Source organism: Phalangium opilio, unplaced genomic scaffold (genome assembly GCF_054372755.1).
Source record: "Phalangium opilio isolate 3A_F unplaced genomic scaffold, DU_Popi_V2 ptg000087l_1, whole genome shotgun sequence".
NCBI classification, from domain to species: Eukaryota; Metazoa; Arthropoda; class Arachnida; order Opiliones; family Phalangiidae; genus Phalangium; species Phalangium opilio.
The window spans coordinates 4,188,402-4,211,458 of NW_028324192.1; the positions used below are offsets into that span (position 1 = coordinate 4,188,402).

At 38.2% G+C, this 23,057-nt stretch overlaps 25 pseudogenes; 21 read left to right on the forward strand and 4 right to left on the reverse strand.

Moving 5' to 3' along the window:
* Positions 1 to 2,399: 2,399 nt before the first annotated feature.
* On the forward strand, positions 2,400 to 2,518 carry LOC149650285 (5S ribosomal RNA; annotated as a pseudogene).
* Positions 2,519 to 2,879: 361 nt separating this feature from the next.
* Positions 2,880 to 2,998, forward strand: LOC149650286 (5S ribosomal RNA; annotated as a pseudogene).
* Positions 2,999 to 3,360: 362 nt separating this feature from the next.
* LOC149650287 (5S ribosomal RNA) lies at positions 3,361 to 3,479 on the forward strand (annotated as a pseudogene).
* Positions 3,480 to 3,839: 360 nt separating this feature from the next.
* On the forward strand, positions 3,840 to 3,958 carry LOC149650288 (5S ribosomal RNA; annotated as a pseudogene).
* A 362-nt stretch (positions 3,959 to 4,320) lies between these two features.
* Positions 4,321 to 4,439, forward strand: LOC149650289 (5S ribosomal RNA; annotated as a pseudogene).
* A 361-nt stretch (positions 4,440 to 4,800) lies between these two features.
* Positions 4,801 to 4,919, forward strand: LOC149650290 (5S ribosomal RNA; annotated as a pseudogene).
* A 362-nt stretch (positions 4,920 to 5,281) lies between these two features.
* Positions 5,282 to 5,400, forward strand: LOC149650291 (5S ribosomal RNA; annotated as a pseudogene).
* A 360-nt stretch (positions 5,401 to 5,760) lies between these two features.
* On the forward strand, positions 5,761 to 5,879 carry LOC149650292 (5S ribosomal RNA; annotated as a pseudogene).
* Positions 5,880 to 6,241: 362 nt separating this feature from the next.
* On the forward strand, positions 6,242 to 6,360 carry LOC149650293 (5S ribosomal RNA; annotated as a pseudogene).
* A 361-nt stretch (positions 6,361 to 6,721) lies between these two features.
* LOC149650294 (5S ribosomal RNA) lies at positions 6,722 to 6,840 on the forward strand (annotated as a pseudogene).
* Positions 6,841 to 7,202: 362 nt separating this feature from the next.
* On the forward strand, positions 7,203 to 7,321 carry LOC149650295 (5S ribosomal RNA; annotated as a pseudogene).
* Positions 7,322 to 7,907: 586 nt separating this feature from the next.
* LOC149650296 (5S ribosomal RNA) lies at positions 7,908 to 8,026 on the forward strand (annotated as a pseudogene).
* A 137-nt stretch (positions 8,027 to 8,163) lies between these two features.
* On the forward strand, positions 8,164 to 8,282 carry LOC149650297 (5S ribosomal RNA; annotated as a pseudogene).
* A 360-nt stretch (positions 8,283 to 8,642) lies between these two features.
* LOC149650298 (5S ribosomal RNA) lies at positions 8,643 to 8,761 on the forward strand (annotated as a pseudogene).
* Positions 8,762 to 9,123: 362 nt separating this feature from the next.
* Positions 9,124 to 9,242, forward strand: LOC149650299 (5S ribosomal RNA; annotated as a pseudogene).
* A 586-nt stretch (positions 9,243 to 9,828) lies between these two features.
* On the forward strand, positions 9,829 to 9,947 carry LOC149650300 (5S ribosomal RNA; annotated as a pseudogene).
* Positions 9,948 to 10,083: 136 nt separating this feature from the next.
* On the forward strand, positions 10,084 to 10,202 carry LOC149650301 (5S ribosomal RNA; annotated as a pseudogene).
* Positions 10,203 to 10,564: 362 nt separating this feature from the next.
* On the forward strand, positions 10,565 to 10,683 carry LOC149650302 (5S ribosomal RNA; annotated as a pseudogene).
* A 137-nt stretch (positions 10,684 to 10,820) lies between these two features.
* LOC149650303 (5S ribosomal RNA) lies at positions 10,821 to 10,939 on the forward strand (annotated as a pseudogene).
* Positions 10,940 to 11,537: 598 nt separating this feature from the next.
* On the forward strand, positions 11,538 to 11,656 carry LOC149650304 (5S ribosomal RNA; annotated as a pseudogene).
* A 362-nt stretch (positions 11,657 to 12,018) lies between these two features.
* On the forward strand, positions 12,019 to 12,137 carry LOC149650305 (5S ribosomal RNA; annotated as a pseudogene).
* A 1,762-nt stretch (positions 12,138 to 13,899) lies between these two features.
* Positions 13,900 to 14,018, reverse strand: LOC149650306 (5S ribosomal RNA; annotated as a pseudogene).
* A 361-nt stretch (positions 14,019 to 14,379) lies between these two features.
* LOC149650307 (5S ribosomal RNA) lies at positions 14,380 to 14,498 on the reverse strand (annotated as a pseudogene).
* A 361-nt stretch (positions 14,499 to 14,859) lies between these two features.
* Positions 14,860 to 14,978, reverse strand: LOC149650308 (5S ribosomal RNA; annotated as a pseudogene).
* A 361-nt stretch (positions 14,979 to 15,339) lies between these two features.
* LOC149650309 (5S ribosomal RNA) lies at positions 15,340 to 15,458 on the reverse strand (annotated as a pseudogene).
* Positions 15,459 to 23,057: the final 7,599 nt, after the last annotated feature.

Below are 23,057 nucleotides of genomic sequence, written 5' to 3' on the forward strand. Positions count from 1 at the left end.
CAATGGTTAGCGCGTTCGGCTGTTAACCAATAGGTTGGTGGTTCGAGCCCATCCGGGAGCGGTGTTGTGTGATCTCAAATGTAACGTAGAAAGCCAAAGTTTTTGCACAATAAATGACGACCATTTAACTTTTGGGCTTCCGTGGCGCAATGGTTAGCGCGTTCGGCTGTTAACCAATAGGTTGGTGGTTCGACCCCATCCGGGAGCGGTGTTGTGAGGTCTCAGATTTGACGTAAAAAATCAAGGTTTTTACACAATACCTGACGAGCATTTAACTTTTGGGCTTCCGTGGCGCAATGGTTAGCGCGTTCGGCTGTTAACCAATAGGTTGGTGGTTCGAGCCCATCCGGGAGCGGTGTTGTGAGGTCTCAGATGTGACGTAAAAAGTCAAGGTTTTTACACAATACCTGACGAGCATTTAACTTTTGGGCTTCCGTGGCGCAATGTTTAGCGCGTTCGGCTGTTAACCAATAGGTTGGTGGTTCGAGCCCATCCGGGAGCGGTGTTGTGAGGTCTCAGATGTGACGTAAAAAGTCAAGGTTTTTACACAATACCTGACGAGCATTTAATTTTTGGGATTCCGTGGCGCAATGGTTAGCGCGTTCAGCTGTTAATCGAAAGGTTGGTGGTTCGAGCCCACCCGGGAGAGGTGTTGTGGGGTCTCAAATGTAACGTAGAAAGCCAAAGTTTTTCCACAACACCTGACAACCATTTAATTTCTGAGTATGGTTAGATGAATGACAAATTGGACTATAACATATCCTAAGGACATCCCGGTATCTCTAGTAGACACAGAGTTATGGGCCTTGCAAAGTATAGTCTAATGCATTTTCTATGGAGGGGTTTGTTTGTTCACGTATTGCTTAATTACTTGACCCTGTTCCTTCGATTAAAAATAATAACATATCTTTAGTGTAGCCGTTATCGCATCCGCCTCACTCCCGGAAGGCCACAGGTTCGAAACCGCGAAGTTTTTTCTTTTTGCTTGGAACATGCAAAGACCTTTATAATTATCCGAACATTTGTGTCAAGGTCACATTATTTACATCCCCGTATCTCTGGTAGAACCAGAGTTACGAGCCTGCAAAGTTTATTTTCAAAAATCAAAAGTAACCTTCTAACAATAAGTGAGACAAAAAATAAGTTGACGACGATATTGAGGTAGCCTCAAGTTTAAAGTATCCTGGTATGGGGAGCAAAGAGTACTATAACATTTCCAAAGGAGATCCCAGTATCTCTTGTAGAACAAGAGTTATGAGCCTCCAAAGTTTAGTGCAAAAATCATAAGTAACATAATAAAAATAAGTGAGACGATACCAAAGTTGACGAACATTTTGCTTAATATCTCGGCCCTTGTTTGTCGTAGCTCAATGTTTTTAGTATGGTTAGATGGGTGACAATTTGGACTATAACATATCCTAAGGACATCCCCGTATCTCTAGTAGACACAGAGTTATGGGCCTGCAAAGTATAGTCTAATGCATTTCCTAAGGACGGGTTGTTTGTTTACGTTTAGCTTAATTACTCGGCCCCTGTTTGTCGTAGCTCAATGTTTTTAGTATGGTTAGATGGAAGACAAATTGGAATATAACATACTCAAAGGACATCCCCGTATCTCCAGTGGAAACAGAGTTACGAGCCTGCAAAGTATAGTCTAACTCATTTCCTATGGAGGGGGTTTGTTTCTTTACGTTTCGCTTAAGTACTCGGCCCCTGTTTGTCGTAGCCCAAAGTTTTTAGTATGGTTAGATGAATGACAAATTGGACTATAACATATCCTAAGGACATCCCGGTATCTCTAGTAGACACAGAGTTATGGGCCTTGCAAAGTATAGTCTAATGCATTTTCTATGGAGGGGTTTGTTTGTTCACGTATTGCTTAATTTCTTGACCCTGTTCCTTCGATTAAAAATAATAACATATCTTTAGTGTAGCCGTTATCGCATCCGCCTCACTCCCGGAAGGCCACAGGTTCGAAACCGCGAAGTTTTTTTTTTTGCTTGGAACATGCAAAGACCTTTATAATTATCCGAACATTTGTGTCAAGGTCACATTATTTACATCCCCGTATCTCTGGTAGAACCAGAGTTACGAGCCTGCAAAGTTTATTTTCAAAAATCAAAAGTAACCTTCTAACAATAAGTGAGACAAAAAATAAGTTGACGACGATATTGAGGTAGCCTCAAGTTTAAAGTATCCTGGTATGGGGAGCAAAGAGTACTATAACATTTCCAAAGGAGATCCCAGTATCTCTTGTAGAACAAGAGTTATGAGCCTCCAAAGTTTAGTGCAAAAATCATAAGTAACATAATAAAAATAAGTGAGACGATACCAAAGTTGGCGAACATTTTGCTTAATATCTCGGCCCTTGTTTGTCGTAGCTCAATGTCGTAGCTCTCGGCAACGGCCATTTCACGCTGAATTCACCGGTTCTCGTCCGATAACCAAAGTTAGGCAGCGTCGAGCGCAGTCAGTACTTGGGAGGGCGACCACTTAGGAACACTGCGTGCCGTTAGCTTTTTCACTTTTTTTTCCTCTTTTAAATTCCAATAGATATGAAAAAATTAAACATATTTTCTTTTTGTTATTGTTTGAAAAAGATGAAGGTTAATTTGTCTCACTTAATTTAAATTCGAATTATTATCTAGCACTCTCGGCAACGGCCATATCACGCTGAGAACACCGGTTCTCGTCCGATCGCCGACGTTAGCAGCGTCGAGCGCAGTCAGTACTTGGGAATACTGCGTGCCGTTTGCTTTTTCACTTTTGTTTCCTCTTTCAAATTCCACCAGATATGAAAAAAGCAAACATATCTTCTTTTTGTTATTGTTTTAAAATGATGAAAGTTAATTAAATTCAAATTATTAACTAGCACTCTCGGCAACGGCCATGTCACGCTGAATACACCGGTTCTCGTCCGATAAGCGAAGTTAAGCAGCGTCGAGCGCAGTCACTACTTGGGAGGGAGACAACTTAGGAACACTGCGTGCCGTTGGCTTTTTCAATTTTTCTTCCCCATTTAAATTTTAATAGATATGAAAAAAGCAAACATGTTTTCTTTTTGTTATTGTTTTAAAATGATGAAGGTTAATTTGTCTCACTTAATTTAAATTCGAATTATTAACTAGCACTCTCGACAACGGCCATATCACGCAGAAAACACCGGTTCACGTCCGATCACCGAAGTTAAGCAGCGTCGAGCGCATACAGCACTTGGGAATACTGCGTGCCGTTTGTTTTTTCACTTTTGTTTCCTCTTTTAAATTCCACCAGATATGAAAAAAGCAAACATATCTTCTTTTTGTTATTGTTTTATAAAGATGAACGTTAATTAAATTCAAATTATTAACTAGCACTCTCGGCAACGGCGATATCACGCTGAATACACCGTTTCTCGTCCGATAACCGAAGTTAAGCAGCGTCGAGCGCAGTCAGTACTTGGGAGGGCGACCACTTAGGAACACTGCGTGCCGTAAGCTTTTTCACTTTTTTTCCTCTTTTAAATTCCAATAGATATGAAAAAAGCAAACATATTTTCTTTTTGATATTGTTTGAAAAAGATGAAGGTTAATTTGTCTCACTTAATTTAAATTCGAATTACTATCTAGCACTCTCGGCAACGGCCATATCACGCTGAGAACACCGGTTCTCGTCCGATCGCCGACGTTAGCAGCGTCGAGCGCAGTCAGTACTTGGGAATACTGCGTGCCGTTTGCTTTTTCACTTTTGTTTCCACTTTCAAATTCTACCAGATATGAAAAAAGCAAACATATCTTCTTTTTGTTATTGTTTTATAATGATGAAAGTTAATTAAATTCAAATTATTAACTAGCACTCTCGGCAACGGCCATATCACGCTGAATACACCGGTTCTCGTCCGATAACCGAAGTTAAGCAGCGTCGAGCGCAGTCACTACTTGGGAGGGAGACCACTTAGGAACACTGCGTGCCGTTGGCTTTTTCAATTTTTCTTCCCCATTTAAATTTTAATAGATATGAAAAAAGCAAACATGTTTTCTTTTTGTTATTGTTTTAAAATGTTGAAGGTTAATTTGTCTCACTTAATTTAAATTCGAATTATTAACTAGCACTCTCGGCAACGGCCATATCACGCTGAAAACACCGGTTCACGTCCGATCACCGAAGTTAAGCAGCGTCGAGCGCATACAGTACTTGGGAATACTGCGTGCCGTTTGTTTTTTCACTTTTGTTTCCTCTTTTAAATTCCACCAGATATGAAAAAAGCAAACATATCTTCTTTTTGTTATTGTTTTATAAAGATGAACGTTAATTAAATTCAAATTATTAACTAGCACTCTCGGCAACGGCCATATCACGCTGAATACACCAGTTCTCGTCCGATAACCAAAGTTAAGCAGCGTCGAGCGCAGTCAGTACTTGGGAGGGCGACCACTTAGGAACACTGCGTGCCGTTAGCTTTTTCACTATTTTTTCCTCTTTTAAATTCCAATAGATATGAAAAAAGCAAACATATTTTCTTTTTGTTATTGTTTGAAAAAGATGAAGGTTAATTTGTCTCACTTAATTTAAATTCGAATTATTATCTAGCACTCTCGGCAACGGCCATATCACGCTGAGAACACCGGTTCTCGTCCGATCGCCGACGTTAGCAGCGTCGAGCGCAGTCAGTACTTGGGAATACTGCGTGCCGTTTGCTTTTTCACTTTTGTTTCCACTTTCAAATTCTACCAGATATGAAAAAAGCAAACATATCTTCTTTTTGTTATTGTTTTATAATGATGAAAGTTAATTAAATTCAAATTATTAACTAGCACTCTCGGCAACGGCCATATCACGCTGAATACACCGGTTCTCGTCCGATAACCGAAGTTAAGCAGCGTCGAGCGCAGTCACTACTTGGGAGGGAGACCACTTAGGAACACTGCGTGCCGTTGGCTTTTTCAATTTTTCTTCCCCATTTAAATTTTAATAGATATGAAAAAAGCAAACATGTTTTCTTTTTGTTATTGTTTTAAAATGTTGAAGGTTAATTTGTCTCACTTAATTTAAATTCGAATTATTAACTAGCACTCTCGGCAACGGCCATATCACGCTGAAAACACCGGTTCACGTCCGATCACCGAAGTTAAGCAGCGTCGAGCGCATACAGTACTTGGGAATACTGCGTGCCGTTTGTTTTTTCACTTTTGTTTCCTCTTTTAAATTCCACCAGATATGAAAAAAGCAAACATATCTTCTTTTTGTTATTGTTTTATAAAGATGAACGTTAATTAAATTCAAATTATTAACTAGCACTCTCGGCAACGGCCATATCACGCTGAATACACCGTTTCTCGTCCGATAACCGAAGTTAAGCAGCGTCGAGCGCAGTCAGTACTTGGGAGGGCGACCACTTAGGAACACTGCGTGCCGTAAGCTTTTTCACTTTTTTTCCTCTTTTAAATTCCAATAGATATGAAAAAAGCAAACATATTTTCTTTTTGATATTGTTTGAAAAAGATGAAGGTTAATTTGTCTCACTTAATTTAAATTCGAATTACTATCTAGCACTCTCGGCAACGGCCATATCACGCTGAGAACACCGGTTCTCGTCCGATCGCCGACGTTAGCAGCGTCGAGCGCAGTCAGTACTTGGGAATACTGCGTGCCGTTTGCTTTTTCACTTTTGTTTCCACTTTCAAATTCTACCAGATATGAAAAAAGCAAACATATCTTCTTTTTGTTATTGTTTTATAATGATGAAAGTTAATTAAATTCAAATTATTAACTAGCACTCTCGGCAACGGCCATATCACGCTGAATACACCGGTTCTCGTCCGATAACCGAAGTTAAGCAGCGTCGAGCGCAGTCACTACTTGGGAGGGAGACCACTTAGGAACACTGCGTGCCGTTGGCTTTTTCAATTTTTCTTCCCCATTTAAATTTTAATAGATATGAAAAAAGCAAACATGTTTTCTTTTTGTTATTGTTTTAAAATGTTGAAGGTTAATTTGTCTCACTTAATTTAAATTCGAATTATTAACTAGCACTCTCGGCAACGGCCATATCACGCTGAAAACACCGGTTCACGTCCGATCACCGAAGTTAAGCAGCGTCGAGCGCATACAGTACTTGGGAATACTGCGTGCCGTTTGTTTTTTCACTTTTGTTTCCTCTTTTAAATTCCACCAGATATGAAAAAAGCAAACATATGTTCTTTTTGTTATTGTTTTATAAAGATGAACGTTAATTAAATTCAAATTATTAACTAGCACTCTCGGCAACGGCCATATCTCGCTGAATACACCAGTTCTCGTCCGATAACCAAAGTTAAGCAGCGTCGAGCGCAGTCAGTACTTGGGAGGGCGACCACTTAGGAACACTGCGTGCCGTTAGCTTTTTCACTATTTTTTCCTCTTTTAAATTCCAATAGATATGAAAAAAGCAAACATATTTTCTTTTTGTTATTGTTTGAAAAAGATGAAGGTTAATTTGTCTCACTTAATTTAAATTCGAATTATTATCTAGCACTCTCGGCAACGGCCATATCACGCTGAGAACACCGGTTCTCGTCCGATCGCCGACGTTAGCAGCGTCGAGCGCAGTCAGTACTTGGGTATACTGCGTGCCGTTTGCTTTTTCACTTTTGTTTCCACTTTCAAATTCTACCAGATATGAAAAAAGCAAACATATCTTCTTTTTGTTATTGTTTTATAATGATGAAAGTTAATTAAATTCAAATTATTAACTAGCACTCTCGGCAACGGCCATATCACGCTGAATACACCGGTTCTCGTCCGATAACCGAAGTTAAGCAGCGTCGAGCGCAGTCACTACTTGGGAGGGAGACCACTTAGGAACACTGCGTGCCGTTGGCTTTTTCAATTTTTCTTCCCCATTTAAATTTTAATAGATATGAAAAAAGCAAACATGTTTTCTTTTTGTTATTGTTTTAAAATGTTGAAGGTTAATTTGTCTCACTTAATTTAAATTCGAATTATTAACTAGCACTCTCGGCAACGGCCATATCACGCTGAAAACACCGGTTCACGTCCGATCACCGAAGTTAAGCAGCGTCGAGCGCATACAGTACTTGGGAATACTGCGTGCCGTTTGTTTTTTCACTTTTGTTTCCTCTTTTAAATTCCACCAGATATGAAAAAAGCAAACATATCTTCTTTTTGTTATTGTTTTATAAAGATGAACGTTAATTAAATTCAAATTATTAACTAGCACTCTCGGCAACGGCCATATCACGCTGAATACACCGTTTCTCGTCCGATAACCGAAGTTAAGCAGCGTCGAGCGCAGTCAGTACTTGGGAGGGCGACCACTTAGGAACACTGCGTGCCGTAAGCTTTTTCACTTTTTTTCCTCTTTTAAATTCCAATAGATATGAAAAAAGCAAACATATTTTCTTTTTGTTATTGTTTGAAAAAGATGAAGGTTAATTTGTCTCACTTAATTTAAATTCGAATTATTATCTAGCACTCTCGGCAACGGCCATATCACGCTGAGAACACCGGTTCTCGTCCGATCGCCGACGTTAGCAGCGTCGAGCGCAGTCAGTACTTGGGAATACTGCGTGCCGATTGCTTCTTCACTTTTGTTTCCTCTTTCAAATTCCACCAGATATGAAAAGAGCAAACATATCTTCTTTTTGTAATTGTTTTATAATGATGAAAGTTAATTAAATTCAAATTATTAACTAGCACTCTCGGCAACGGCCATATCACGCTGTATACACCGATTCTCGTCCGAATACCGAAGTTAAGCAGCGTCGAGCGCATAGAGTACTTGGGAATACTGCGTGCCGTTGGCTTTTTCACTTTTGTTTCCTCTTTCAAATTCCACCAGATATGAAAAAAGCAAACATATCTTCTTTTTTGTTATTGTTTTATAAAGATGAAAGTTAATTAAATTTAAATTATTAACTAGCACTCTCGGCAACGGCCATATCACGCTGAATACACCGGTTCTCGTCCGATAACCGAAGTTAAGCAGCGTCGAGCGCAGTTACTACTTGGGAGGGAGACCACTTAGGAACACTGCGTGCCGTTGGCTTTTTCACTTTTTTTTCCTCTTTTAAATTTTAATAGTTATGAAAAAAGCAAACATATCTTCTTTTTGTTATTGTTTTATAAAGATGAAGGTTAATTTGTCTCACTTAATTTAAATTCGAATTATTATCTAGCACTCTCGGCAACGGCCATATCAAGCTGAATACACCGTTTCTCGTCCGATAACCGAAGTTAAGCAGCGTCGAGCGCAGTCAGTACTTGGGAGGGCGACCACTTAGGAACACTGCGTGCCGTAAGCTTTTTCACTTTTTTTCCTCTTTTAAATTCCAATAGATATGAAAAAAGCAAACATATTTTCTTTTTGTTATTGTTTGAAAAAGATGAAGGTTAATTTGTCTCACTTAATTTAAATTCGAATTATTATCTAGCACTCTCGGCAACGGCCATATCACGCTGAGAACACCGGTTCTCGTCCGATCGCCGACGTTAGCAGCGTCGAGCGCAGTCAGTACTTGGGAATACTGCGTGCCGTTTGCTTTTTCACTTTTGTTTCCACTTTCAAATTCTACCAGATATGAAAAAAGCAAACATATCTTCTTTTTGTTATTGTTTTATAATGATGAAAGTTAATTAAATTCAAATTATTAACTAGCACTCTCGGCAACGGCCATATCACGCTGAATACACCGGTTCTCGTCCGATAACCGAAGTTAAGCAGCGTCGAGCGCAGTCACTACTTGGGAGGGAGACCACTTAGGAACACTGCGTGCCGTTGGCTTTTTCAATTTTTCTTCCCCATTTAAATTTTAATAGATATGAAAAAAGCAAACATGTTTTCTTTTTGTTATTGTTTTAAAATGTTGAAGGTTAATTTGTCTCACTTAATTTAAATTCGAATTATTAACTAGCACTCTCGGCAACGGCCATATCACGCTGAAAACACCGGTTCACGTCCGATCACCGAAGTTAAGCAGCGTCGAGCGCATACAGTACTTGGGAATACTGCGTGCCGTTTGTTTTTTCACTTTTGTTTCCTCTTTTAAATTCCACCAGATATGAAAAAAGCAAACATATCTTCTTTTTGTTATTGTTTTATAAAGATGAACGTTAATTAAATTCAAATTATTAACTAGCACTCTCGACAACGGCCATATCACGCTGAATACACCGTTTCTCGTCCGATAACCGAAGTTAAGCAGCGTCGAGCGCAGTCAGTACTTGGGAGGGCGACCACTTAGGAACACTGCGTGCCGTAAGCTTTTTCACTTTTTTTCCTCTTTTAAATTCCAATAGATATGAAAAAAGCAAACATATTTTCTTTTTGTTATTGTTTGAAAAAGATGAAGGTTAATTTGTCTCACTTAATTTAAATTCGAATTATTATCTAGCACTCTCGGCAACGGCCATATCACGCTGAGAACACCGGTTCTCGTCCGATCGCCGACGTTAGCAGCGTCGAGCGCAGTCAGTACTTGGGAATACTGCGTGCCGATTGCTTCTTCACTTTTGTTTCCTCTTTCAAATTCCACCAGATATGAAAAGAGCAAACATATCTTCTTTTTGTAATTGTTTTATAAAGATGAAAGTTAATTAAATTCAAATTATTAACTAGCACTCTCGGCAACGGCCATATCACGCTGTATACACCGATTCTCGTCCGAATACCGAAGTTAAGCAGCGTCGAGCGCATAGAGTACTTGGGAATACTGCGTGCCGTTGGCTTTTTCACTTTTGTTTCCTCTTTCAAATTCCACCAGATATGAAAAAAGCAAACATATCTTCTTTTTTGTTATTGTTTTATAAAGATGAAAGTTAATTAAATTTAAATTATTAACTAGCACTCTCGGCAACGGCCATATCACGCTGAATACACCGGTTCTCGTCCGATAACCGAAGTTAAGCAGCGTCGAGCGCAGTTACTACTTGGGAGGGAGACCACTTAGGAACACTGCGTGCCGTTGGCTTTTTCACTTTTTTTCCTCTTTTAAATTTTAATAGTTATGAAAAAAGCAAACATATCTTCTTTTTGTTATTGTTTTATAAAGATGAAGGTTAATTTGTCTCACTTAATTTAAATTCGAATTATTATCTAGCACTGTCGGCAACGGCCATATCACGCTGAAAACACCGGTTCACGTCCGATCACCGAAGTAAAGCAGCGTCGAGCGCAGTCAGTACTTGGGAGGGCGACCACTTAGGAACACTGCTTGCCGTTAACTTTTTCACTTTTTTTTCCTCTTTTAAATTCCAATAGATATGAAAAAAGCAAACATATTTTCTTTTTGTTATTGTTTGAAAAAGATGAAGGTTAATTTGTCTCACTTAATTTAAATTCGAATTATTATCTAGCACTCTCGGCAACGGCCATATCACGCTGAGAACACCGGATCTCGTCCGATCGCCGACGTTAGCAGCGTCGAGCGCAGTCAGTACTTGGGAATACTGCGTGCCGTTTGCTTTTTTCATTTTTGTTTCCTCTTTCAAATTCCACCAGATATGAAAAAAGCAAACAAATCTTCTTTTAGTTATTGTTTTATAAAGATGAAAGTTAATTAAATTCAAATTATTAACTAGCACTCTCGGCAACGGCCATATCACGCTGAATACACCGGTTCTCGTCAGATAACCGAAGTTAAGCAGCGTCGAGCGCAGTCACTACTTGGGAGGGAGACCACTTAGGAACACTGCGTGCCGTTGGCTTTTTCACTTTTTTTTCCTCTTTTTAATTTTAATAGATATGAAAAAAGCAAACATGTTTTCTTTTTGTTATTGTTTTAAAATGATGAAGGTTAATTTGTCTCACTTAATTTAAATTCGAATTATTAACTAGCACTCTCGGCAACGGCCATATCACGCTGAACACACCGGTTCTCGTCCGATAACCGAAGTTAAGCAGCGTCGATCGCAGTCAGTACTTGGGAGGGCGACCACTTAGGAACACTGCGTGCCGTTAGCTTTTTCACTTTTTTTTTCTCTTTTAAATTCCAATAGATATGAAAAAAGCAAACATATTTTCTTTTTGTTATTGTTTGAAAAAGATGAAGGTTAATTTGTCTCACTTAATTTAAATTCGAATTATTATCTAGCACTCTCGGCAACGGCCATATCACGCTGAGAACACCGGTTCTCGTCCGATCGCCGACGTTAGCAGCGTCGAGCGCAGTCAGTACTTGGGAATACTGCGTGCCGTTTGCGTTTTCACTTTTTTTCCTCTTTTAAATTCCAATAGATATGAAAAACAAACATATTTTCTTTTTGTTATTGTTTGAAAAAGATGAAGGTTAATTTGTCTCACTTAATTTAAATTCGAATTATTATCTAGCACTCTCGGCAACGGCCATATCACGCTGAGAACACCAGTTCTCGTCCGATCGCCGACGTTAGCATTGTCGAGCGCAGTCAGTACTTGGGAATACTGCGTGCCGTTTGCTTTTTTCACTTTAGTTTCCTCTTTCAAATTCCACCAGATATGAAAAAAGCAAACAAATCTTCTTTTAGTTATTGTTTTATAAAGATGAAAGTTAATTAAATTCAAATTATTAACTAGCACTCTCGGCAACGGCCATATCACGCTGAATACACCGATTCTCGTCCGATAACCGAAGTTAAGCAGCGTCGAGCGCAGTCATTACTTGGGAGGGAGACCACTTAGGAACACTGCGTGCCGTTGGCTTTTTCACTTTTTTTTCCTCTTTTAAATTCCAATAGATATGAAAAAAGCAAACATATTTTCCTTTTGTTATTGTTTGAAAAAGATGAAGGTTAATTTGTCTCACTTAATTTAAATTCGAATTATTATCTAGCACTCTCGGCAACGGCCATATCACGCTGAGAACACCGGATCTCGTCCGATCGCCGACGTTAGCAGCGTCGAGCGCAGTCAGTACTTGGGAATACTGCGTGCCGTTTGCTTTTTTCACTTTTGTTTCCTCTTTCAAATTCCACCAGATATGAAAAAAGCAAACAAATCTTCTTTTAGTTATTGTTTTATAAAGAAGAAAGTTAATTAAATTCAAATTATTAACTAGCACTCTCGGCAACGGCCATATCACGCTGAATACACCGGTTCTCGTCAGATAACCGTAGTTAAGCAGCGTCGAGCGCAGTCACTACTTGGGAGGGAGACCACTTAGGAACACTGCGTGCCGTTGGCTTTTTCACTTTTTTTTCCTCTTTTAAATTTTAATAGATATGAACAAGTTGGGAAAACCAAAATATTACCTCTCCGAGTCAAGACGACTACTTACAAACTTATTTACACAGATATGGAAATGTTTCTTAAGTTAAAATTTATGAAATATTAAGCAGTATACAAAGCATAGCAAATATACTGTAAATCAGACGACATTTTACATCCAATAATGATATACTTGTACACATTAAAATCATCCGATGGGGGAAAAACGGGAAATGAAGACAAAAAACTTTGGAGGGATATTACCTTAACGTGTTTGTAAAGGCCCAATTTTCTACTCCTCAACTGTATGCCCTCTATGTTCAAAGCCATACTCACAACAGGGTTGCCATGTAAACACTATCCTCTCGTTTCACCTCAACGATTTTCTTAGTTTTGTCAACAAGACTGTTAACGTTACATAACACTACGCGTTTTACGTCACGTTATCCAAAAAGCCGACTATTTTCTTTGAAGACCGCGCTAGCTCAGCGCTGAGCACCCGACGTCAAAGTTCATAAACAAAATCCGGTTACATAGGACACTGTTCACAGCGCTGGGGTCTGCTGAACGCGGCCCAGATATCCACCATGATTATAAAATTTAAGCCTAATTATTTAAAAGTGTATTTAACTTTCGGCTCACTCTGAACCGTTATTGTCTCTGCATTACAGAAACGAAAACCAAGCGTTTACTTTTTGGTTCACTAGGCCTATTGACAAATAAAAGTTAATTTGACCAACATAGTAGCGTTCTGCTTGTATTCACTTTAGAAAGGATTATGCTATAAACAGATCTAGTATAGCTTAAGTAATATATAAACATCCATTTTAAATAATTATATTTAAAAAAATCTTTGGAATATCAAAATGAAATAGAGCTTTAAAGCTACAAAAGTACTAAATGCATCATAATTACGAAAAATATTTCCACATATTCACTTTATATTAAGGATAAAGGGGATATTATGGTTCTGTAGGATTTCTTTACACATCAAAACAAAACGAACTTCTAACGCAGCGCACTACTGTAACAACGGACGGACACACACAGACAAAAACATAGGCTGCTTTTTAACTCTTTCCGTATTAATTTTGAATTGAGAAACAAGATTATCTTAAATATTATAATAAATATAATTAATATTTAACATTTTCTTCGTTAGTTATTCGCCTTATTGAACGTTACATCGTTTTAAAAAAGAACAATTAAACATTCTTGAGAGACTTGACTAATATTGGCGTTTGAAATGAAGCATACGCCGGTTGCTTCGCCTTACTAAAATAGGTAGTATATAAGGGTTTCGAATCGCAACTATGGATAAGAACAGCGCAATTGCGTGAACCTTTGGTGGAAGCCCCACCTTAGGGAGGCCGGACGTTTCTCGTAACCCTGGCCGATCGCCGCGTATGTCTTAACCTTAACGATGATGATGGAGTAGAAGCCAGGTGTGCAGACTGGTGTCCATGTGGGATGGACCAAAACAATGACCAGAAGATGGTGGTGTGTAGAAACCAGTATTCCCAAGTACTGTATGCGCTCGACGCTGCTTAACTTCGGTGATCGGACGTGAACCGGTGTTTTCAGCGTGATATGGCCGTTGCCGAGAGTGCTAGTTAATAATTCGAATTTAAATTAAGTGAGACAAATTAACCTTCAACATTTTAAAACAATAACAAAAAGAAAACATGTTTGCTTTTTTCATATCTATTAAAATTTAAATGGGGAAGAAAAATTAAAAAAGCCAACGGCACGCAGTGTTCCTAAGTGGTCTCCCTCCCAAGTAGTGACTGCGCTCGACGCTGCTTAACTTCGGTTATCGGACGAGAACCGGTGTATTCAGCGTGATATGGCCGTTGCCGAGAGTGCTAGTTAATAATTTGAATTTAATTAACTTTCATCATTATAAAACAATAACAAAAAGAAGATATGTTTGCTTTTTTCATATCTGGTAGAATTTGAAAGTGGAAACAAAAGTGAAAAAGCAAACGGCACGCAGTATTCCCAAGTACTGACTGCGCTCGACGCTGCTAACGTCGGCGATCGGACGAGAACCGGTGTTCTCAGCGTGATATGGCCGTTGCCGAGAGTGCTAGATAATAATTCGAATTTAAATTAAGTGAGACAAATTAACCTTCATCTTTTTCAAACAATAACAAAAAGAAAATATGTTTGCTTTTTTCATATCTATTGGAATTTAAAAGAGGAAAAAATAGTGAAAAAGCTAACGGCACGCAGTGTTCCTAAGTGGTCGCCCTCCCAAGTACTGACTGCGCTCGACGCTGCTTAACTTTGGTTATCAGACGAGAACTGGTGTATTCAGCGTGATATGGCCGTTGCCGAGAGTGCTAGTTAATAATTTGAATTTAATTAACCTTCATCTTTATAAAACAATAACAAAAAGAAGATATGTTTGTTTTTTTCATATCTGGTGGAATTTAAAAGAGGAAACAAAAGTGAAAAAACAAACGGCACGCAGTATTCCCAAGTACTGTATGCGCTCGACGCTGCTAACGTCGGCGATCGGACGAGAACCGGTGTTCTCAGCGTGATATGGCCGTTGCCGAGAGTGCTAGATAATAATTCGAATTTAAATTAAGTGAGACAAATTAACCTTCATCTTTTTCAAACAATAACAAAAAGAAAATATGTTTGCTTTTTTCATATCTATTGGAATTTAAAAGAGGAAAAAAAAGTGAAAAAGCTAACGGCACGCAGTGTTCCTAAGTGGTCGCCCTCCCAAGTACTGACTGCGCTCGACGCTGCTTAACTTTGGTTATCGGACGAGAACTGGTGTATTCAGCGTGATATGGCCGTTGCCGAGAGTGCTAGTTAATAATTTGAATTTAATTAACCTTCATCTTTATAAAACAATAACAAAAAGAAGATATGTTTGCTTTTTTCATATCTGGTGGAATTTAAAAGAGGAAACAAAAGTGAAAAAACAAACGGCACGCAGTATTCCCAAGTACTGTATGCGCTCGACGCTGCTAACGTCGGCGATCGGACGAGAACCGGTGTTCTCAGCGTGATATGGCCGTTGCCGAGAGTGCTAGATAATAATTCGAATTTAATTTAAGTGAGACAAATTAACCTTCATCTTTTTCAAACAATAACAAAAAGAAAATATGTTTGCTTTTTTCATATCTATTGGAATTTAAAAGAGGAAAAAAAAGTGAAAAAGCTAACGGCACGCAGTGTTCCTAAGTGGTCGCCCTCCCAAGTACTGACTGCGCTCGACGCTGCTTAACTTTGGTTATCGGACGAGAACCGGTGAATTCAGCGTGATATGGCCGTTGCCGAGAGCTACGACATTGAGCTACGACAAACAAGGGCCGAGATATTAAGCAAAATGTTCGCCAACTTTGGTATCGTCTCACTTATTTTTATTATGTTACTTATGATTTTTGCACTAAACTTTGGAGGCTCATAACTCTTGTTCTACAAGAGATACTGGGATCTCCTTTGGAAATGTTATAGTACTCTTTGCTCCCCATACAAGGATACTTTAAACTTGAGGCTACCTCAATATCGTCGTCAACTTATTTTTTGTCTCACTTATAGTTAGAAGGTTACTTTTGATTTTTGAAAATAAACTTTGCAGGCTCGTAACTCTGGTTCTACCAGAGATACGGGGATGTAAATAATGTGACCTTGACACAAATGTTCGGATAATTATAAAGGTCTTTGCATGTTCCAAGCAAAAAAAAAACTTCGCGGTTTCGAACCTGTGGCCTTCCGGGAGTGAGGCGGATGCGATAACGGCTACACTAAAGATATGTTATTATTTTCAATCGAAGGAACAGGGTCAAGTAATTAAGCAATACGTGAACAAACAAACCCCTCCATAGAAAATGCATTAGACTATACTTTGCAAGGCCCATAACTCTGTGTCTACTAGAGATACCGGGATGTCCTTAGGATATGTTATAGTCCAATTTGACATTCATCTAACCATACTAAAAACTTTGGGCTACGACAAACAGGGGCCGAGTACTTAAGCGAAACGTAAAGAAACAAACCCCCTCCATAGGAAATGAGTTAGACTCTACTTTGCAGGCTCGTAACTCTGTTTCTACTGGAGATACGGGGATGTCCTTTGAGTATGTTATAGGCCAATTTGTCCCCCATCTAACCATACTAAAAACATTGAGCTACGACAAACAGGGGCCGAGTAATTAAGCTAAACGTAAACAAACAACCCGTCCTTAGGAAATGCATTAGACTATACTTTGCAGGCCCATAATTCTGTGTCTACTAGAGATACGGGGATGTCCTTAGGATATGTTATAGTCCAAATTGTCACCCATCTACCCATACTAAAAACATTGAGCTACGACAAACAAGGGCCGAGATATTAAGCAAAATGTTCGTCAACTTTGGTATCGTCTCACTTATTTTTATTATGTTACTTATGATTTTTGCACTAAACTTTGGAGGCTCACAACTCTTGTTCTACAAGAGATACTGGGATCTCCTTTGGAAATGTTATAGTACTCTTTGCTCCCCATACCAGGATACTTTAAACTTGAGGCTACCTCAATATCGTCGTCAACTTATTTTTTGTCTCACTTATTGTTAGAAGGTTACTTTTGATTTTTGAAAATAAACTTTGCAGGCTCGTAACTCTGGTTCTACCATAGATACGGGGATGTAAATAATGTGACCTTGACACAAATGTTCGGATAATTATAAAGGTCTTTGCATGTTCCAAGCAAAAAAAAAAACTTCGCGGTTTCGAACCTGTGGCCTTCCGGGAGTGAGGCGGATGCGATAACCGCTACACTAAAGATATGTTATTATTTTTAATCGAAAGAACAGGGTCAAGTAATTAAGCAATACGTGAACAAACAAACCCCTCCATAGAAAATGCATTAGACTATACTTTGCAAGGCCCATAACTCTGTGTCTACTAGAGATACCGGGATGTCCTTAGGATATGTTATAGTCCAATTTGACATTCATCTAACCATACTAAAAACTTTGGGCTACGACAAACAGGGGCCGAGTACTTAAGCGAAACGTAAAGAAACAAACCCCCTCCATAGGAAATGAGTTAGACTATACTTTGCAGGCTCGTAACTCTGTTTCCACTGGAGATACGGGGATGTCCTTTGAGTATGTTATATTCCAATTTGTCTTCCATCTAACCATACTAAAAACATTGAGCTACGACAAACAGGGGCCGAGTAATTAAGCTAAACGTAAACAAACAACCCGTCCTTAGGAAATGCATTAGACTATACTTTGCAGGCCCATAATTCTGTGTCTACTAGAGATACGGGGATGTCCTTAGGATATGTTATAGTCCAAATTGTCACCCATCTACCCATACTAAAAACATTGAGCTACGACAAACAAGGGCCGAGATATTAAGCAAAATGTTCGTCAACTTTGGTATCGTCTCACTTATTTTTATTATGTTACTTATGATTTTTGCACTAAACTTTGGAGGCTCATAACTCTTGTTCTACAAGAGATACTGGGATCTCCTTTGGAAATGTTATAGTACTCTTTGCTCCCCATACCAGGATACTTTAAACTTGAGGCTACCTCAATATCGTCGTCAACTTATTTTTTGTCTCACTTATTGTTAGAAGGTTACTTTTGATTTTTGAAAATAAACTTTGCAGGCTCGTAACTCTGGTTCTACCATAGATACGGGGATGTAAATAATGTGACCTTGACACAAATGTTCGGATAATTATAAAGGTCTTTGCATGTTCCAAGCAAAAAAAAAAACTTCGCGGTTTCGAACCTGTGGCCTTCCGGGAGTGAGGCGGATGCGATAACCGCTACACTAAAGATATGTTATTATTTTTAATCGAAAGAACAGGGTCAAGTAATTAAGCAATACGTGAACAAACAAACCCCTCCATAGAAAATGCATTAGACTATACTTTGCAAGGCCCATAACTCTGTATCTACTAGAGATACCGGGATGTCCTTAGGATATGTTATAGTCCAATTTGTCATTCATCTAACCATACTAAAAACTTTGGGCTACGACAAACAGGGGCCGTGTACTTAAGCGAAACGTAAAGAAACAAACCCCCTCCATAGGAAATGAGTTAGACTATACTTTGCAGGCTCGTAACTCTGTTTCCACTGAAGATACGGGGATGTCCTTTGAGTATGTTATAGTCCAATTTGTCCCCCATCTAACCATACTAAAAACATTGAGTTACGACAAACAGGGGCCGAGTAATTAAGCTAAACGTAAACAAACAACCCGTCCTTAGGAAATGCATTAGACTTTACTTTGCAGGCCCATAACTCTGTGTCTACAAGAGATACGGGGATGTCCTTAGGATATGTTATAGGCCAAATTGTCCCCCATCTAACCATACTAAAAACATTGAGCTACGACAAACAAGGGCCGAGATATTAAGCAAAATGTTCGTCAACTTTGGTATCGTCTCACTTATTTTTATTATGTTTCTTATGATTTTTGCACTAAACTTTGGAGGCTCATAACTCTTGTTCTACAAGAGATACTGGGATCTCCTTTGGAAATGTTATAGTACTCTTCGCTCCCCATACAAGGATACTTTAAACTTGAGGCTACCTCAATATCGTCGTCAACTTATTTTTTGTCTCACTTATTGTTAGAAGGTTACTTTTGATTTTTGAAAATAAACTTTGCAGGCTCGTAACTCTGGTTCTACCAGAGATACGGGGATGTAAATAATGTGACCTTGACACAAATGTTCGGATAATTATAAAGGTCTTTGCATGTTCCAAGCAAAAAGAAAAAACTTCGCGGTTTCGAACCTGTGGCCTTCCGGGAGTGAGGCGGATGCGATAACGGCTACACTAAAGATATGTTATTATTTTTAATCGAAGGAACAGGGTCAAGTAATTAAGCAATACGTGAACAAACAAACCCCTCCATAGAAAATGCATTAGACTATACTTTGCAAGGCCCATAACTCTGTGTCTACTACACTGTTAAAAAAAATGGAACTGTTTGACACCTTTAGAGGTGTTTCCTAATGCATCCCCAGCAGCACCCCTATTGGTGTTTAAAAGCACCATTCGAGAGGATGTCAATACGCACCTTTGAAAACGGTGCGAAATAATACCTTCTCTGAAGGTGCTTTTTATATCCTGTGAGGTGTTTTAATCACTTTGAATAGCGGTGTATATTAATACCAGAAAAAGTGTTAATAAACCCTTTAAGAAAAGGTCTTTTTGAGACTAATTTGGTGTTTTTAAATTCCATTGACGTTGGTGCTTTTTAATTCTTGTTAGGTTTAAACCATCACCCTAAATAGAGGATTATAATTATACCAGAAAGGTGTCTATAGACTCTGTAAATGGTGTTTTTTGAAATTATTTTTTTCAAAATACATGAGTTACCATAGATTAGTCTTTCAAAATAGCTGCTCAAATCCAGTGAATTAAGGGTAAACGTTTTTTCTGTTGTAAGCCTTATTGAACCGTGTAAGAATTGATGCGTGTTAAATGGTTACGTTTAACCTTTACTGTATATCCTCAATAGTTCTATTTAAGGACCTGATTTACATCATTTAAATGTGTATTTAATTTTCGGCTCACTGTGAACCGTCAAGACCTCCTCAAAGACACACGAATTCAAGGAACCAATCCAAACAACGCTTACCAAAACATTTAGAAGAAACATTTAGTGAAACTAGGAGAGTTTAATTTCATGTTAACACTGTATATAAATGTAGTAAAGCTGAATTAAAAAGTAAACACCAAATTTGATATATTAATATAAAAGATCTTCTTGGAATATTGAAATGAAACAGAGCTTTATAGCTACAAAACTACTTAAAGAATTGTAATGCCAAAACATACTTAACATATTTTCATTTAATATTCTACAATAAGAATATGTTATGGTTTTGATAGATATAATTTTATCATACTCGTGATATGCGTGTAGTGTTTCGACTCAGATGCAATCTTCATTACTCGTTCTATATAAACTTTCACTTGTGTCGTTCCGAAGAAAGAAAATTATCTTAAATATTTAAATAAATATAAATGATATTAATGTTTTTAATCGTCAGTATTTTTGCTTAATTCTAGTTAAGTGGTTTTAAGAACGTTATTCATAAAATGATTTTAAACATAGCTATTGTTGACGTTTGACTTCTAGCGTAAACCGTTTTCACAATTTTTGGCAATTTAGGGTATATAAGGCGATTGATTCATAAATGATAGGAATAAGCGCTATTGCGTGAACCTTAATTTGGTCGAAGCCCTGCCATTGGGAGGCTGGTCGTTTCTCGTAACTTAAGCCGATCGCGCGTACATCTTAATCCCAACGATGATAATGGAGTAGAAGCCAATGTTTCAGATTGGCGTGTATGTGTTATACCATGAGTTAATAATATGTTATCTCCCTATAAGTTACTCAGGCAATTCATTTTTATACTCCAGCGTTTTCTCCCGCGCCGCCGGCTTCCCAATTATATGCGACGCTCTGCGGCCGCCACGTGAACGAAAATCTTATTTACTCTTCTTTCCGGTTTTTCCCCGGAAGCGCGTGTAGTGGAAGCTAGCCAATGATATCGGAGCTATTTAAGCAGCCGAATATTTCGCTCAGTAGCCTCGGTTATGAAAACAGTTACGAGATCAGTGGATTGGATTTAGCTCAGTTGTGTATTTTTCTGGTTTCAAGTCACAATAACAACTCTTATCTTTAGCATTCTTTATCAATATCGGCAAATTCCATGGAGTTCCTGCATTTTTTTGTCTCAGTACTGACACAAACGCCATGATTTAATGTTAAATTGTTAAAACATAAACATTCACGACTAAAACACTCCCTCGGTGAAAAAGCAGCCTACGACTCGAGGTCGATTAACCGTGCGAGCGGGATTTTTTTTTTCGACTAGAGAGAGCGCAACATTCGGATTTTTTCCCGCGCGGGCGAAATGGGAAGAAATCGCTGGATACGTTACGCCTATAGAGCCTGAGTAACTAATAGGGAGCTAACATATTATTAACTCATGGTTATACACAGAAGACTATATGATGGTGTTGTCAGAAGACAATAAGTACAGATTAGCGTGTATGTGGTATATACCATTAGAAAAACAAGTGTGGAGATAGCGTAATGAAGTAGAACTTTTACCTCTTTCCGAGTGACTGGGCGTGTCTGTGTGTCTGTCTGTCACCGCGTTCGCAGTTGGCAAATCGAAGCAAACGTGTTCGTAGTTTCCGGAACGCGTTCGCAGTATACAGAAATTCGGAAAATATTACTTCGTTGCAATATCCATCTCATTTAACGTCAATCATTAACTATCCGTTACACCTTCATCTGCTGTCTAACAACCAATTGTTTCACCCAATGCTAACCGGTATTTAATGGTTTCTAAAAACAACACCATGCACTAGTCTTTCGTTTACACCACATATGCCACAAGTGAGACATGAGAAACGTCTAGCCTCCTAATGGCAGAGCTTCCACCAAAGGTTGACGCAATTGCGCATTTCTTATCTCTTAGTGTGAATCAATCACCTTATATACCCAAAATTTACAAAAGTTCTGATATAGGTGTTTCCTAGAAGTATAACTTTATATATAGCTATGTTTAAAATTATTTTAGGAATTAAATTTCTTAAACCGACCTAACTATAATTAACGTAAACTACTGTCAATTAAAATAATTCATATTACTTATATTTATTTAATTATTTAAGATAAACTTCTTTCTTTGGAATGACAAAAAACAGAGTTTATTTAGAACGAGTAATGAAGATTGCATCTGAATCGAGACACAACACGCATATCAAAGTTAATATAAAGCGAGTAGGATGATAAGATCTCTTACAAAACGATAACATTTACTTTTTGCAGAATATTAAATGGAAATATTTTAAATACTTTTCGGCATTACGATTCTTTTAGTAGTTGTGTAGCTATAAAGCTTTGTTTCATCTCAGACACACAGATACGTCCAGTGTAATACCTCTCCGTGACGTCATCGTCACTCGGAGAGAGAAAAACCTGTGTCAAGGGGAAATTCAAGTGATAATATTATTAATTACTCTAATTCCAAGACATTCCAGCATATTGAACTCTTCGAGAATTATTTTCCAATGATTGAAAAATCAAAATAAGTATAAATTCCTTCAAATATTAGAATAAGCTAGTCCCAAGAAATGTTAAATAATTAAGATTTTTAAAATCTTTGGGTTATTTTTAGGATGCTTAACTATGCAGGTAGAATTAGTAGATTATTTCCCTCTAAGCTCATATCAATAACCTTTCACTTAAAAAAAACCCCATATCAGCTAAAAATGTGTAAAAATAAGCCCAAAGGTGCTTATTCGCACCATTCGAACAGATTAATATTAAAAACACTACTTCCGTCTAAAAAACAATTTAATAAGGGTCAATTAACACCTAAAGGTGTGTCTACATACCAGTGAATCACCATTTCCTTAAAAAATACCTTAAAAGAGTCAACTAGCACCTTTTTACGGAGAAAACACCATCTCAGTTAAAAAACACTCCAAAAAGAGTGTATAAACACCTCAAGGTATTTTCAAACACCCATGAAACACCTTTTTTTCTAACAGTGTAGAGATACCGGGATGTCCTTAGGATATGTTATAGTCCAATTTGTCATTCATCTAACCATACTAAAAACTTTGGGCTACGAAAAACAGGGGCCGAGTACTTAAGCGAAACGTAAAGAAACAACCCGTCCTTAGAAAATGCATTAGACTATACTTTGCAGGCCCATAACTCTGTGTCTACTAGAGATACGGGGATGTCCTTAGGATGTGTTATAGTCCAAATTGTCACCCATCTAACCATACTAAAAACATTGAGCTACGACAAACAAGGGCCGAGATATTAAGCAAAATGTTCGTCAACTTTGGTATCGTCTCACTTATTTTTATTATGTTACTTATG